Source organism: Triticum urartu, chromosome 4, assembly GCF_003073215.2.
Source record: "Triticum urartu cultivar G1812 chromosome 4, Tu2.1, whole genome shotgun sequence".
NCBI classification, from domain to species: domain Eukaryota; kingdom Viridiplantae; phylum Streptophyta; class Magnoliopsida; order Poales; family Poaceae; genus Triticum; species Triticum urartu.
The window spans coordinates 487,487,960-487,503,797 of NC_053025.1; positions in this window are offsets into that span (position 1 = coordinate 487,487,960).

A 15,838-nucleotide genomic window follows, 5' to 3' on the forward strand; every position below is an offset into this window, starting at 1 on the left:
GGAAGAAACATCATAGGATCCAAATATAATAGCAAAGCTCGTGATACATCAAGATTGTATCATCTCAAGAACACGACAGAGAGAGAGAGAGAGATCAAACACATAGCTACTGGTACATACCCTCAGCCCCGAGGGAGAACTACTCCCTCCTCGTCATGGAGAGCACCAGGATGATGAAGATGGCCATCGGAGAAGGATTGCCCCCTCCGATAGGGTGCCGGAACGGGTCTAGATTGGTTTTCGGTGACTACGGTGGCTTTTGGCGGCGGAACTCTCGATCTAATCTCCGTTCTGAAAGTTTTACGATACGACGATATATATGGGTGCAGGAAGTACGTCGGAGGAGCCACGGGGGCCCCACGAGGCAGGGGCGCGCCCTAGGGGGCGCCCCCACCCTCGTGAGCACCTCCCGTATCTCCTGACGTGGAGTCCAAGTCTATCTGGTGGCTTTCGTTCCAAAAATAACTTCTCTAGTTGATTTCATTCCGTTTGAACTCCGTTTGATATTCCTTTTCTTCGAAACACTGAAATAGGCATAAAACAGCAAATCTAGGTTGGGCCTCCGGTTAATAGGTTAGTCCCAAAAGTAATATAAAAGTGGATAATAAAGCCCAATATTGCCCAAAACAGTAGATAATATAGCATGGAGCAAATTATAGATACGTTGGAGACGTATCAAGCATCCCCAAGCTTAATTCCTGCTCGTCCTCGAGTAGGTAAATGATAAAAAGATAATTTTTGATGTGGAATGCTAGTTGGCATAATTTCAATGTAATTCTTCTTAATTGTGGCATGAATATTCAGATCCATAAGATTCAAGACAAAAGTTCATATTGACATAGAAAATAATAATACTTCAAGCATACTAACAAAGCAATTATGTTTTCTCAAAATAACATGGCTAAAGAAAGTTATCCCTACAAAGTCACATAGTATGGCTATGCTCTATCTTCACCACACAAAATATTCAAATCATGCACAACCCCGATGACAAGCCAAGCAATTGTTTCATACTTTTAATGTTCTCAAACTTTTTCAATCTTCACGCAATACATGAGCGTGAGCCATGGACATAGCACTATAGGTGGAATAGAATGGTGGTTGTGGAGAGGGAAAAAAGGGAGAAGATAGTCTCACATCGACTAGGCGTATCAACGGGCTATGGAGATGCCCATCAATAGATATCAATGTGAGTGAGTAGGGATTGCCATGCAACGGATGCACTAGAGCTATAAGTATATGAAAGCTCAACAAAAGAAACTAGTGGGTGTGCATCCAACTCGCTTGCTCACGAAGACCTAGGGCATTTTGAGGAAGCCCATCATTGGAATATACAAGCCAAGTTCTATAATGAAAGATTCCCACTAGTATATGAAAGTGACAACATAGGAGACTCTCTATCATGAAGATCATGGTGCTGCTTTGAAGCACAAGTGTGGTCAAAGGATAGTAGCATTGTCTCTTTTATTTATTTATTTTTATTTTTTTATTTGGCCTTTCTTTTTTTATTTGGCATTTCTTTTTTTATTTGGCCTTTTTTTGGGACAATGCTCTATTGAATGATGATCATCACACTTCTATTTATTTACAACTCGATGATACAACTCTATACTAGAACAAAGATGACTCTATATGAATGCCTCCGGCGGTGTACCGGGATATGCAATGAATCAAGAGTGACAAGTATCAAAGAATTATGAACGGTGGCTTTGCCACAAATACAATGTCAACTACATGATCATGCTAAGCAATATGACAATGATGGAGTGTGTCATAATAACCGGAACGGTGGAAAGTTGCATGGCAATATATCTCGGAATGGCTATGGAAATGCCATAATAGGTAGGTTTGGTGGCTGTTTTGAGGAAGGTATATGGTGGGTTTATGGTACCGGCGAAAGTTGCGCGGTACTAGAGAGGCTAGCAATGGTGGAAAGGTGAGAGTGCGTATAATCCATGGACCCAACATTAGTCAAAAAGAACTCACATACTTATTGCAAAAATCTAGAAGTTATCAAAGCAAAGTATGACGCGCATGGTCCTAGGGGATAGATTGGTAGGAAAAGACCATCGCTCGTCCCCGACCGCCACTCATAAGGAAGACAATCAATAAATAAATCATGCTCCGACTTCATCACATAACGGTTCACCATACGTGCATGCTACGGGAATCACAAACTGCAACACAAGTATTTCTTAAATTCACAACTACTCAACTAGCATGACTCTAATATTACCATCCTCATATCTCAAAACAATCATCAAGTATCAAACTTCTCTTAGTATTCAACACACTCATAAGAGAATTTTATTATTAATCTTGTATACCTAGCATATTAGGATTTTAAGCAAATTACCATGCTATTTAAGACTCTCAAAATAATCTAAGTGAATCATGAGAGTTCATCTAAAAATAAAACTACGACCATGCTCTAAAAGATATAAGTGAAGCACTAGAGCAAATGACAAACTACTCCGAAAGATATAAGTGAAGATCAATCAGTAGTCGAATAATTATGCAACTATGTGAAGACTCTCTAACATTTAATAGTTTCAGATCTTGGTATTTTATTCAAACAGCAAGCAAAGCAAAAGAAAATGACATTCTAAGAATAGCAAACATCATGTGAAAAAGCAAAAACTTAGGATCAACCGATACTAACCGATAGTTGTTGAAGAAGAAAGGTGGGATGCCAACCGGGGCATCCCCAAGCTTAGATGCTTGAGACTTCTTGAAATATTATCTTGGGACGCCTTGGGCATCCCCAAACTTGAGCTTTTGTGTCTCCTTAATTCCTCTCATATCACGGTCTCCCTAAATCTCAAAAGCTTCATCCACACAAAACTCAACAAGGACTCGTGAGATAAGTTAGTATAAACCATTGCCAAAACCTTATCATACTCTACTGTAGCAAATTATTATTCAACATTGCATACTAAATGCCACTGCATATTTAATAGTCCTATCCTCAAATAGAATCATTAAAGAAGCAAACATATGCAAACAATGCAAACATAACAGCAATCTGCCTATACAGGACAGTCTGTAAAGAATGCAGCAACATCCATACTTACCTAGCTCTAAAATTATGAAAGAAAATTCCCACTGTATTAAATTTATCAGAGCTTAATATGCAAAAGTTTTCAACATTTTATCACATTCTGACTTTTCTAGGGAATTATTGCAACAGCGGTAAACTTTCTGCTTTCAAACAGCAACATGTATACTTGTAACATAGGCATAGTAAAGACTATTAATGCCACTTTTATTGAAATAAAAGATTCAAAACATGGTTCTAAATAACAGAAAGAAAATCCTAACAAAATAAATTGACGCTCCAAGCAAAACACATATCATGTGGCGAACAAAAATATAGCTCCAAGTAAAGTTACCGATGAATGAAGACGAAAGAGGGGATGCCTTCCGGGGCATCCCCAAGCTTAGGCTCTTGGATATTCTTGAATATTTCCTTGGGGTGCCTTGGGCATCCCCAAGCTTAGGCTCTTGCCACTCCTTATTCCATAGTCCATTGAATCCTTACCCAAAACTTGAAAACTTCACAACACAAAACTTAAAGTATAAAACTCGTGAGTTCTGTTAGCGAAAGAAAACAAAAGACCACTTCAAGGTACTGTAATGAACTCATTCTTTATTTATATTTGTGTTAAACCTACTGTATTATAACTTCTCTATGGTTTATAAACTATTTTACTAGCCATAGATTCATCAAAATAAGTAAACAACACACAAAAAACAGAATCTGTCAAAAACAGAACATTCTGTAGTAATCTGAATCAAACGTGTACTTCTGAAACTCATAAAATTCTCAAATAAATGGCTGGACCTGAGTAATTTATCTATTAATCATCTTCAAAAAGAATTAACTAAATAGCACTCTTCAAATAAAAATGGCAGCAATTCTCGTGAGCGCTAAAGTTTCTGTTTTTTACAGCATGATCAACAAGACTTTCCCCAAGTCTTCCAAAGGTTCTACTTGGCACAAACACTAATTAAAAGCATAAAACCACATATAAGCAGAGGCTAGATGAATTATTTATTACTAAATAGGAACAAAAATCAAGGAACAAAAATAAAGTTGGGTTGCCTCCCAACAAGCGCTATCGTTTAACGCCCCTAGTTAGGCATGATGATTTCAATGATGCTCACATAAAAGATAAGAATTGAAACATAAAGAGAGCATCATGAAGAATATGACTAGCACATTTAAGTCTAACATACTTCCTATGCATAGGTATTTTGTGAGCAAACAACTTATGGGAACAAGAATCAACATGCATAGGAAGGTAAAACAAGCATAACTTTGAAACTTTAAGCACATAGAGAGGAAACTTGATATTATTGCAATCCCTACAAGCATATATCCCTCCCTCATAATAATTTTCAGTAGCATCATGAATGAATTCAACAATATAAATAGTATCTAAAGCATTCTTTTCATGATCTACAAGCATAGAAATTTTATTACTCTCCACATAAGCAAAATTCTTCTCATGAATAATAGTGGGAGCAAACTCAACAAAATAATTATCATGTGATTGAAAATTAAGATCAAGATGACAAGTTTCATGGTTATCATTATTCTTTAAAGCATAAGTGTCATCACAATAATCATCATAGATAGGAGGCATGCTTTCATCATAGTAAATTTGCTCATCAAAGCTTGGGCGGTGAAAAATATCATCTTCATCAAACATAGCTTCCAAGCTTGTGGCTTTGCATATCATTAGCATCATGGATATTCAAGGAATTCATACTAACAACATTTCAATCATGCTCATCATTCAAATATTTAGTGCCAAACATTTTATAGATTTCTTCTTCTAGCACTTGAGCACAATTATCCTTTCCATCATACTCACAAAAGATATTAAAAAGGTGAAGCGTATGAGACAAACTCAATTCCATTTTTTTATAGTTTTCTTTTATAAACTAAACTAGTGATAAAACAAAAAACTAAAAGAATCGATTGCAAGATCTAAAGATATACCTTCAAGCGCTAACCTCCCCGGCAATGGCGCCAGAAAAGAGCTTGATGTCTACTACACAACCTTCTTCTTGTAGACGTTGTTGGGCCTCCAAGTGCAGAGGTTTGTAGGACAGTAGTAAATTTCCCTCAAGTGGATGACCTAAGGTTTATCAATCCGTAGGAGGCATAGGATGAAGTTGGTCTCTCTCAAGCAACCCTGCAACCAAATAACAAACAGTCTCTTGTGTCCCCAACACACCCAATACAATGGTAAATTGTATAGGTGCACTAGTTCGGCGAAGAGATGGCGATACAAGTAGTATATGGATGGTAGATAAAGGTATTTGTAATCTGAAATTATAAAAACAGCAAGGTAACTAATGATAAAAGTGAGCACAAATGATATTGCAATGTGTTGAAACAAGGCCTATGGTTCATACTTTCACTAGTGTAAGTCCTCTCAACAATACTAACATGATTGGATCATAAAACTATCCCTCAACATGCAACAAAGAGTCACTCCAAAGTCACTAATAGTGGAGAACAAACGAAGATATTATGGTAGGGTACGAAACCACCTCAAAGTTATTCTTTCCAATCAATCCGGTGGGCTATTCCTATAGATGTCACAAACAGCCCTAGAGTTCGTACTAGAATAACACCTTAAGACACAAATCAACCAAAACCCTAATGTCACCTAGATACTCCAATGTCACCTCAAGTATCCGTGGGTATGATTATACGATATGCATCACACAATCTCAGATTCATCTATTCAACCAACACAAAGGACATCAAAGAGTGCCCCAAAGTTTCTACCGGAGAATCACGACGAAAACGTTATTGGGGAACGTTGCAGAAAACAAAAATTTTCCTACTCGTTTCACCAAGATCCATCTAGGAGTTCATCTAGCAACGAGTGATCGGATGCATCTACATACCTTTGTAGATCGCGAGCGGAAGCGTTCAAAGAACGGGGATGATGTAGTCGAACACGACGTGAATCAAATCACCGAAGATCCTAGCACCGAACGGACGGTGCCTCCGCGTTCAACACACGTACGGAACGGATGACGTCTCCTCCTTTCTTGATCCAGCAAGGGGGGGGAGAAGTTGATGAAGATCCAGCAGCACGACGGCGTGGTGGTGGATGCAGGGCGTCACAGTAACAGGGCTTCGCCGTGTACTACGAGGGAGAGATGTAACAGGGGAGAGGGAAGCACCAAAGGCTGAGGTATGAAGTCCTCCCTCTCCTCAACTATATATAGGAGGGCCAAGGGGGGGGGTTGCGCCAGCCTAGGAGATCCAATCTCCTAGGTGCGGCGGCCAAGGGGAGGTTTCCCTCCCCCCCAAGGCACCTAGAGGTGCCTTCCACCATTGGGACTCTTCCCTTTTGTGGAAACCTAGGCGCATGGGCTTTTGGGGCTGGTGCCCTTGGCCCATGCAGGCCAAGGCGCACCCCCTACAGCCCATGTGGCCCCCCGGGACAGGTGGCCCCACCCGGTGGACCCCCGGGACCCTTCCGGTGGTCCCGGTACAATACCGATAACCCCGAAACTTGTCCCGATGGCCGATACTGCACTTCCTATATATAATTCTTTACCTCCGGACCATTGCGGAACTCCTCGTGACGTCCGGGATCTCATTCGGGACTCCGAACAACATTCGGGTTACTGCATATACATATCTTCATAACCCTAGCGTCACCGAACCTTAAGTGTGTAGACCCTACGGGTTCGGGAGACATGCAGACATGACCGGGACGACTCTCCGGTCAATAACCAACAGCGGGATCTGGATACCCATGTTGGCTCCCACATGCTCCACGATGATCTCATCGGATGAACCACGATGTCGAGGATTTAATCAACCCCGTATACAATTCCCTTTGTCAATCGGTATGTTACTTGCCCGAGACTCGATCGTTGGTATCCCAATACCTTGTTCAGTCTCGTTACCGGCAAGTCACTTTACTCGTACCGTAATGCATGATCCCGTGATCAACCACTTGGTCACCTTGAGCTCATAATGATGATGCATTACCGAGTGGGCCCAGTGATACCTCTCCGTTAAATGGAGTGACAAATCCTAGTCTTGATCCATGTCAACCCAACAGACACTTTCGGAAATACCTGTAGTGCACCTTTATAGTCACCCAGTTATGTTGTGACGTTTGATACACCCAAAGCACTCTTACGGTATCCGGGAGTTACACGATCTCATGGTCAAAGGAAAAGATACTTGACATTGGAAAAGCTCTAGCAAACGAACTACACGATCTTGTGCTATGCTTAGGATTAGGTCTTGTCCATCACATCATTCTCCTAATGATGTGATCCCGTTATCAATGACATCCAATGTCCATAGCCAGGAAACCATGACTATCTGTTGATCAACGAGCTAGTCAACTAGAGGCTTACTAGGGACATATTATGGTCTATGTATTCACACGTGTATTACGATTTCCGGATAATACAGTTATAGCATGAATAAAGACAATTATCATGATCAAAGAAATATAATAATAATACTTTTATTATTGCCTCTAGGGCATATTTCCAACAGTCTCCCACTTGCACTAGAGTCAATAATCTAGTTACATTGTGATGAATCGAACACCCATGGAATTCTGGTGTTGATCATGTTTTGCCCTAGGGAGAGGTTTAGTCAACGGATCTGCTATATTCAGGTCCGTATGTACTTTACAAATCTCTATGTCTCCATCTTGAACATTTTCACGAATGGAGTTGAAGCGACGCTTGATGTGCCTTGTCTTCTTGTGAAACCTGGGCTCCTTGGCAAGTGCAATAGCTCCAGTGTTGTCACAAAAGAGTTTGATTGGCCCCGACGCATTGGGTATGACTCCTAGGTCGGTGATGAACTCCTTCACCCATATTGCTTCATGTGCTGCCTCCGAGGCTGCCATGTACTCCGCTTCACATGTAGATCCCGCCACGACGCTCTGTTTGCAGCTGCACCAGCTCACTGCTCCACCATTCAACATATACACGTATCGACTTAGAGTCATCCAGATCTGTGTCGAAGCTAGCGTCGACGTAACCCTTTACGACGAGCTCTTCGTCACCTCCATAAACGAGAAACATTTCCTTAGTCCTTTTCAGGTACTTCAGGATATTCTTGACCGCTGTCCAGTGTTCCTTGCCGGGATTACTTTGGTACCTTCCTACCAAACTTACGGAAAGGTTTACATCAGGTCTGGTACACAGCATGGCATACATAATAGAACCTATGGCTGAGGCATAGGGGATGACACTCATCTCTTCTATATCTTCTACCGTGGTCGGGCATTGAGCCGAGCTCAATCTCACACCTTGCAAAACAGGCAAGAACCCTTTCTTGGACTGATCCATTTTGAACTTCTTCAAAATCTTATCAAGGTATGTGCTTTGTGAAAGACCTATGAGGCGTCTTGATCTATCTCTATAGATCTTGATGCCTAATATATAAGCAGCTTCTCCAAGGTCCTTCATTGAAAAACTCTTATTCAAGTAGGCCTTGATGCTGTCCAAGAGTTCTATATCATTTCCCATCAAAAGTATGTCATCTACATATAGTATGAGAAATGCTACAGAGCTCCCACTCACTTTCTTGTAAATGCAGGCTTCTCCATAAGTCTGCATAAACCCAAACGCTTTGATCATCTCATCAAAGCGAATGTTCCAACTCCGAGATGCTTGCACCAGCCCATAAATCGAGCGTTGGAGCTTGCACACCTTGTTAGCATTCTTAGGATCGACAAAACCTTCTGGCTGCATCATATACAATTCTTCCTTAAGGAAACCATTAAGGAATGCCGTTTTTGACGTCCATTTGCCATATTTCATAATCGTAGAATGCGGCAATTGCTAACATGATTCGGACGGACTTCAGCTTCGCCACCGGTGAGAAAGTCTCATCGTAGTCAACCCCTTGAACTTGTCGATAACCCTTAGCGACAAGCCTAGCTTTATAGATGGTCACATTACCATCCGCGTCTCTCTTCTTCTTAAAGATCCATTTATTTTCTATGGCTCGCCGTTCAACGGGCAAGTCAGTCAAAGTCCATACTTCGTTTTCATACATGGATCCTATCTCGGATTTCATGGCTTCTAGCCATTTGTTGGAATCCGGGCCCGCCATCGCTTCTTCATAGTTCGAAGGTTCACCGTTGTCTAACAACATGATTTCCAAGACAGGGTTGCCGTACCACTCTGGTGCGGAACGTGTCCTTGTGGACCTTCGAATTTTAGTAGGAGCTTGATCAGAAGTATCTTGATCATCATGAATAACTTCCTCTCTAGTCGGTGCAGGCACCTCAGGAACATTTTCTTGAGTTGCGCCATTTACCGGTTCAAGAGGCAATACTTCATCAAGTTCTACTTTCCTCCCACTTACTTCTTTCGAGAGAAACTCTTTCTCTAGAAAGGATCCATTCCTGGCAACAAAGATCTTGCCTTCGGATCTGAGGTAGAAGGTATACCCAGCAGTTTCTTTAGGGTATCCTATGAAGACGCATTTTTCCGACTTGGGTTCAAGCTTTTCAGGTTGAAGTTTCTTAACATAAGCATCGCATCCCCAAACTTTTAGAAACGACAGCTTAGGTTTCTTCCCAAACCATAATTCATACGGTGTCGTCTCAACGGATTTCGACGGAGCCCTATTTAAAGTGAATGCGGCAGTCTCTAAAGCATAGCCCCAAAAAGATAGCGGTAAATCGGTAAGAGACATCATAGATCGCACCATATCTAATAGAGTGCGATTACGACGTTCGGACACACCGTTACGCTGAGGTGTTCCAGGCGGCGTGAGTTGTGAAACTATTCCACATTTTCTTAAGTGTGTGCCAAATTCGTGACTCAAGTATTCTCCTCCACGATCTGATCGTAGAAACTTGATTTTCCTGTCACGTTGATTTTCAACCTCACTCTGAAATTCCTTGAACTTTTCAAATGTTTTAGACTTGTGTTTCACTAAGTAGACATACCCATATCTACTCAAGTCATCAGTGAGGGTGAGAACATAACGATAGCCACCGCGAGCCTCAACACTCATTGGACCGCACACATCAGTATGTATCATTTCCAATAAGTTGGTTGCTCGCTCCATTGTTCCTGAGAACGGAGTCTTGGTCATTTTTCCCATGAGGCATGGTTCGCACGTGTCAAATGATTCATAATCAAGAGACTCTAAAAGTCCATCTGCATGGAGCTTCTTCATGCATTTGACACCTATGTGACCAAGGCGGCAGTGCCACAAGTATGTGGGACTATCATTATCAACCTTACATCTTTTGGTACTCACACTATGAACATGTGTAGTAATACGCTCGAGATTCATTAAGAATAAACCATTGACTATCGGAGCATGACCATAAAACATATCTCTCATATAAATAGAACAACCATTATTCTCGGATTTAAATGAGCAGCCATCTCGTATTAAACGAGATCCTGATACAATGTTCATGCTCAAACATGGCACTAAATAACAATTATTGAGGTTTATAACTAATCCCGTAGGTAAATGTAGAGGTAGCGTGCCGACGGCGATCACATCGACCTTGGAACCATTCCCGACGCGCATCGTCACCTCGTCCTTCGCCAGTTTCCGTTTATTCCGCAGCTCCTGCTGTGAGTTACAAATATGAGCAACGGCACCGGTATCAAATACCCAGGAGTTACTACGAGTACTGGTAAGGTACACATCAATTACATGTATATCAAATATACCTTTGGTGTTGCCGGCCTTCTTGTCCGCTAAGTATTTGGGGCAGTTCCGCTTCCAGTGACCCTTCCCTTTGCAATAAAAGCACTCTGTCTCAGGCTTGGGTCCATTCTTTGACTTCTTCCCGACAGCTTGCTTGCCGGGCGCAGCAACTTCCTTGCCGTCCTTCTTGAAGTTCTTTTTACCCTTGCCCTTCTTGAACTTAGTGGTTTTATTCATCATCAACACTTGATGTTCCTTCTTGACTTCTACCTCTGCTGATTTCAGCATAGCAAATACTTCAGGAATGGTCTTTACCATCCCCTGCATATTGAAGTTCATCACAAAGCTCTTGTAGCTTGGTGGAAGCGACTGGAGGATTCTGTCAATGACCGCGTCATCCGGGAGATTAACTCCCAGCTGAGTCAAGCGGTTATGTAACCCAGACATAGTGAGTATGTGCTCACTGACAGAACTATTTTCCTCCATCTTACAGCTGAAGAACTTATCGGAGACTGCATATCTCTCGATCCGGGCATGAGCTTGAAAAACCATTTTTAGCTCTTCGAACATCTCATATGCTCCATGTCTCTCAAAACGCTTTTGGAGCCCTGGCTCTAAGCTGTAAAGCATGCCGCACTGAACGAGGGAGTAGTCATCAGTACGTGCCTGCCAAGCGTTCATAGCGTCTTGGTTCTGTGGGACGGGTGGATCACCTAGCGGTGCTTGTAGGACATAATCTTTCTTGGCAGCTATGAGGATGATCCTCAGGTTCCGGACCCAGTCCGTATAGTTGCTGCCATCGTCTTTCAGCTTGGTTTTCTCTAGGAACGCGTTGAAATTGAATACAATGTTGGCCATTTGATCTACAAGACATATTGTAAAGATTTTAGACTAAGTTCATGATAATTAAGTTCATCTAATCAAATTATTAATGAACTCCCACTCAGATTAGACATCCCTCTAGTCATCTAAGTGTTACACGATCCGAGTCGACTAGGCCGTGTCCGATTAACACGTGAGACGGACTAGTCATCGTCGGTGAACATCTTCATGTTGATCGTATCTTCCATACGACTCGTGTTCGACCTTTCGGTCTCTGTGTTCCGAGGCCATGTCTGTACATGCTAGGCTCGTCAAGTTAACCCTAAGTGTTTTTGCATGTGTAAAACTGTCTTACACCCGTTGTATGTGAACGTAAGGATCTATCACACCCGATTAACACGTGGTGCTTCGAAACGACGAACTGTAGCAACGGTGCACAGTTAGGGGAGAACACTTCTTGAAATTGTTGTAAGGGATCATCTTATTTACTACCGTCGTTCTAAGTAAACAAGATGCAAAACATGATAAACATCACATGCAATCAAATAATAATAGTGACATGATATGGCCAATATCACATGGCTCCTTTGATCTCCATCTTGGGGCTCCATGATCATCCTGTCACCGTCATACTCATCGACATGTAAGTTGTGATTCCTTGTACAATAGCATGAACATCTCATACATCACATATAGATCATTCATCATTCATCACAACTTTGGCCATATCATATCACAAAGCACTTGCTGCAAAAACAAGTTAGACGTCCTCTAATTGTTGTTGCAGGTTTTACGTGGCTGAAATAGGGTTCTAACAAGAACATTTTCTTACCTACGTGAAAGCCACAACGTGATTTGTCAACTTCTATTTACCCTTCATAAGGACCCTGTTCATCGAATCAGCTCTAACTAAAGTAGGAGAGACAGACACCCGCCAGCCACCTTATGCAACTTGTGCATGTTTGTCAGTGGAACCGGTCTCACGTAAGCATACGTGTAAGGTTGGTCCGGGCCGCTTCATCCCACAATTCCGTTGAAGAAAGATAAGACTAGTAGCGGCAAGAAAGTTGACAACATCAACGCCCACAACAAATTATGTTCTACTCGTGCAAGAGAACTACGCATAGACCTAGCTCATGATGCCACTGTTTGGGGAACGTTGCAGAAAAAAAAAATTCCTACTCGTTTCACCAAGATCCATCTAGGAGTTCATCTAGCAACGAGTGATCGGATGCATCTACATACCTTTGTAGATCGCGAGCGGAAGCGTTCAAAGAACGGGGATGATGTAGTCGAACACGACGTGATCCAAATCACCGAGATCCTAGCACCGAACGGACGGCTGCCTCCGCGTTCAACACACGTACGGAACGGATGACGTCTCCTCTTTCTTGATCTAGCAAGGGGGAAGGAGAGGTTGATGAAGATCCAGCAGCATGACGGCGTGGTGGTGGATGCAGGGCGTCACAGTAGCAGGGCTTCGCCGTGTACTACGAGGGAGAGATGTAACAGGGGAGAGGGAAGCACCAAAGGCTGAGGTATGAAGTCCTCCCTCTCCTCAACTATATATAGGAGAGGGCCAAGGGGGGGGGTTGCGCCAGCCTAGGAGATCCAATCTCCTAGGTGCGGCGGCCAAGGGGAGGTTTCCCTCCCCCCCAAGGCACCTAGAGGTGCCTTCCACCATTGGGACTCTTCCCTTTTGTGGAAACCTAGGCGCATGGGCTTTTGGGGCTGGTGTCCTTGGCCCATGCAGGCCAAGGCGCACCCCCTACAGCCCATGTGGCCCCCCGGGACAGGTGGCCCCACCCGGTGGACCCCCGGGACCCTTCCGATGGTCCCGGTACAATACCGATAACCCCGAAACTTGTCCCGATGGCCGATACTGCACTTCCTATATATAATTCTTAACCTCCGGACCATTCCGGAACTCCTCGTGACGTCCGGGATCTCATTCGGGACTCCGAACAACATTCGGGTTACTGCATATACATATCTTCATAACCCTAGCGTCACCGAACCTTAAGTGTGTAGACCCTACGGGTTCGGGAGACATGCAGACATGACCGGGACGACTCTCTGGTCAATAACCAACAGCGGGATCTGGATACCCATGTTGGCTCCCACATGCTCCACGATGATCTCATCGGATGAACCACGATGTCGACGATTTAATCAACCCCGTATACAATTCCCTTTGTCAATCGGTATGTTACTTGCCCGAGACTCAATCGTTGGTATCCCAATACCTTGTTCAGTCTCGTTACCGGCAAGTCACTTTACTCGTACCGTAATGCATGATCCCGTGATCAACCACTTGGTCACCTTGAGCTCATAATGATGATGCATTACCGAGTGGGCCCAGTGATACCTCTCCGTTAAATGGAGTGACAAATCCCAGTCTCGATCCGTGTCAACCCAACAGACACTTTCGGAAATACCTGTAGTGCACCTTTATAGTCACCCAGTTACGTTGTGACGTTTGATACACCCAAAGCACTCTTACGGTATCCGGGAGTTACACGATCTCATGGTCAAAGGAAAAGATACTTGACATTGGAAAAGCTCTAGCAAACGAACTACACGATCTTGTGCTATGCTTAGGATTAGGTCTTGTCCATCACATCATTCTCCTAATGATGTGATCCCGTTATCAATGACATCCAATGTCCATAGCCAGGAAACCATGACTATCTGTTGATCAACGAGCTAGTCAACTAGAGGCTTACAAGGGACATATTATGGTCTATGTATTCACACGTGTATTACGATTTCCGGATAATACAGTTATAGCATGAATAAAGACAATTATCATGATCAAAGAAATATAATAATAATACTTTTATTATTGCCTCTAGGGCATATTTCCAACAATGTGTGCCAACCCCTATGCATAGGTTCATGGGCGGAACCCGCAAGTTGATCACCAAAACATACATCAAGTGAATCACGTGATATCCCATTGTCACCACAGATATCCATGGCAAGACATACATCAAGTGTTCTCAAATCTTTAAAGACTCAATCCGATAAGATAACTCCAAAGGGGAAACTCAATTCATTACGAGAGAGTAGAGGGGGGAAGAAACATCATAGGATCCAAATATAATAGCAAAGCTCGCGATACATCAAGATCGTATCATCTCAAGAACACGAGAGAGAGAGAGATCAAACACATAGCTACTGGTACATACCCTCAGCCCCGAGGGAGAACTACTCCCTCCTCGTCATGGAGAGCACCAGGATGATGAAGATGGCCATCGAAGAAGGATTGCCCCCTCCGACAGGGTACCAGAACGGGTCTAGATTGGTTTTCGGTGGCTGCGGTGGCTTCTGGCGGCGGAACTCCCGATCTAATCTCCGTTCTGGAAGTTTTAGGGTACGGCGATATATATGGGTGCAGGAAGTACGTCGGAGGAGCCACGGGGGCCCCACAAGGCAGGGGGCGCGCCCCCCACCCTCGTGAGCACCTCCCGTATCTCCTGACGTGGAGTCCAAGTCTATCTGGTGGCTTTCGTTCCAAAAATAACTTCTCCAGTTGATTTCGTTCCGTTTCGACTCCGTTTGATATTCCTTTTCTTCGAAACACTGAAATAGGCATAAAACAGCAAATCTGGGCTGGGCCTCCGGTTAATAGGTTAGTCCCAAAAGTAATATAAAAGTGGATAATAAAGCCCAATATTGCCCAAAACAGTAGATTATATAGCATGGAGCAATCAAAAATTTATAGATACGTTGGAGACGTATCAGAGATCAATATGAGTAGCAAAGGATTCACAGAAATAAGCTACTATCTCAGAGTCAAGTCCATATTTAGCGCTAAATTCACGGAAAGCATCGGTATCCATAAAAGTTTAACACAATCAAACTTAGGTGTTATACCTGACTCCTTACCTTTGTCGAGACCCCAGTCTTCAGAGTTGCGTTTAATTCTTTCTAGTAAATCTCATTTGAATTCAATAGTCTTCATCATAAAAGAACCAGTACAAGAAGTATCGAGTATGGAGCGATTATCGAGAGAAAGACGAGCATAAATTTTTTGGATAATAATTTCTCTTGAGAGCTCATGATTGGGGCATGAATATAACATTGACTTAAGCCTCCCCCAAGCTTGAGAGATGCTTTATCCTTCGCGAGGCCAAAAAATATATATATAATTGCGATCACGATGAACAAGATGCATAGGATAAAAACTTCTGATGAAATTCCAATTTCAATCGGTTGTAGTTCCATGATCCCATATCATCACATAGCCTAAACCTTGTCAATGTCATTCCCTTCAAATATAAAGGTAAGAACTTCTTCTTGATAACATCCTCGGGCATA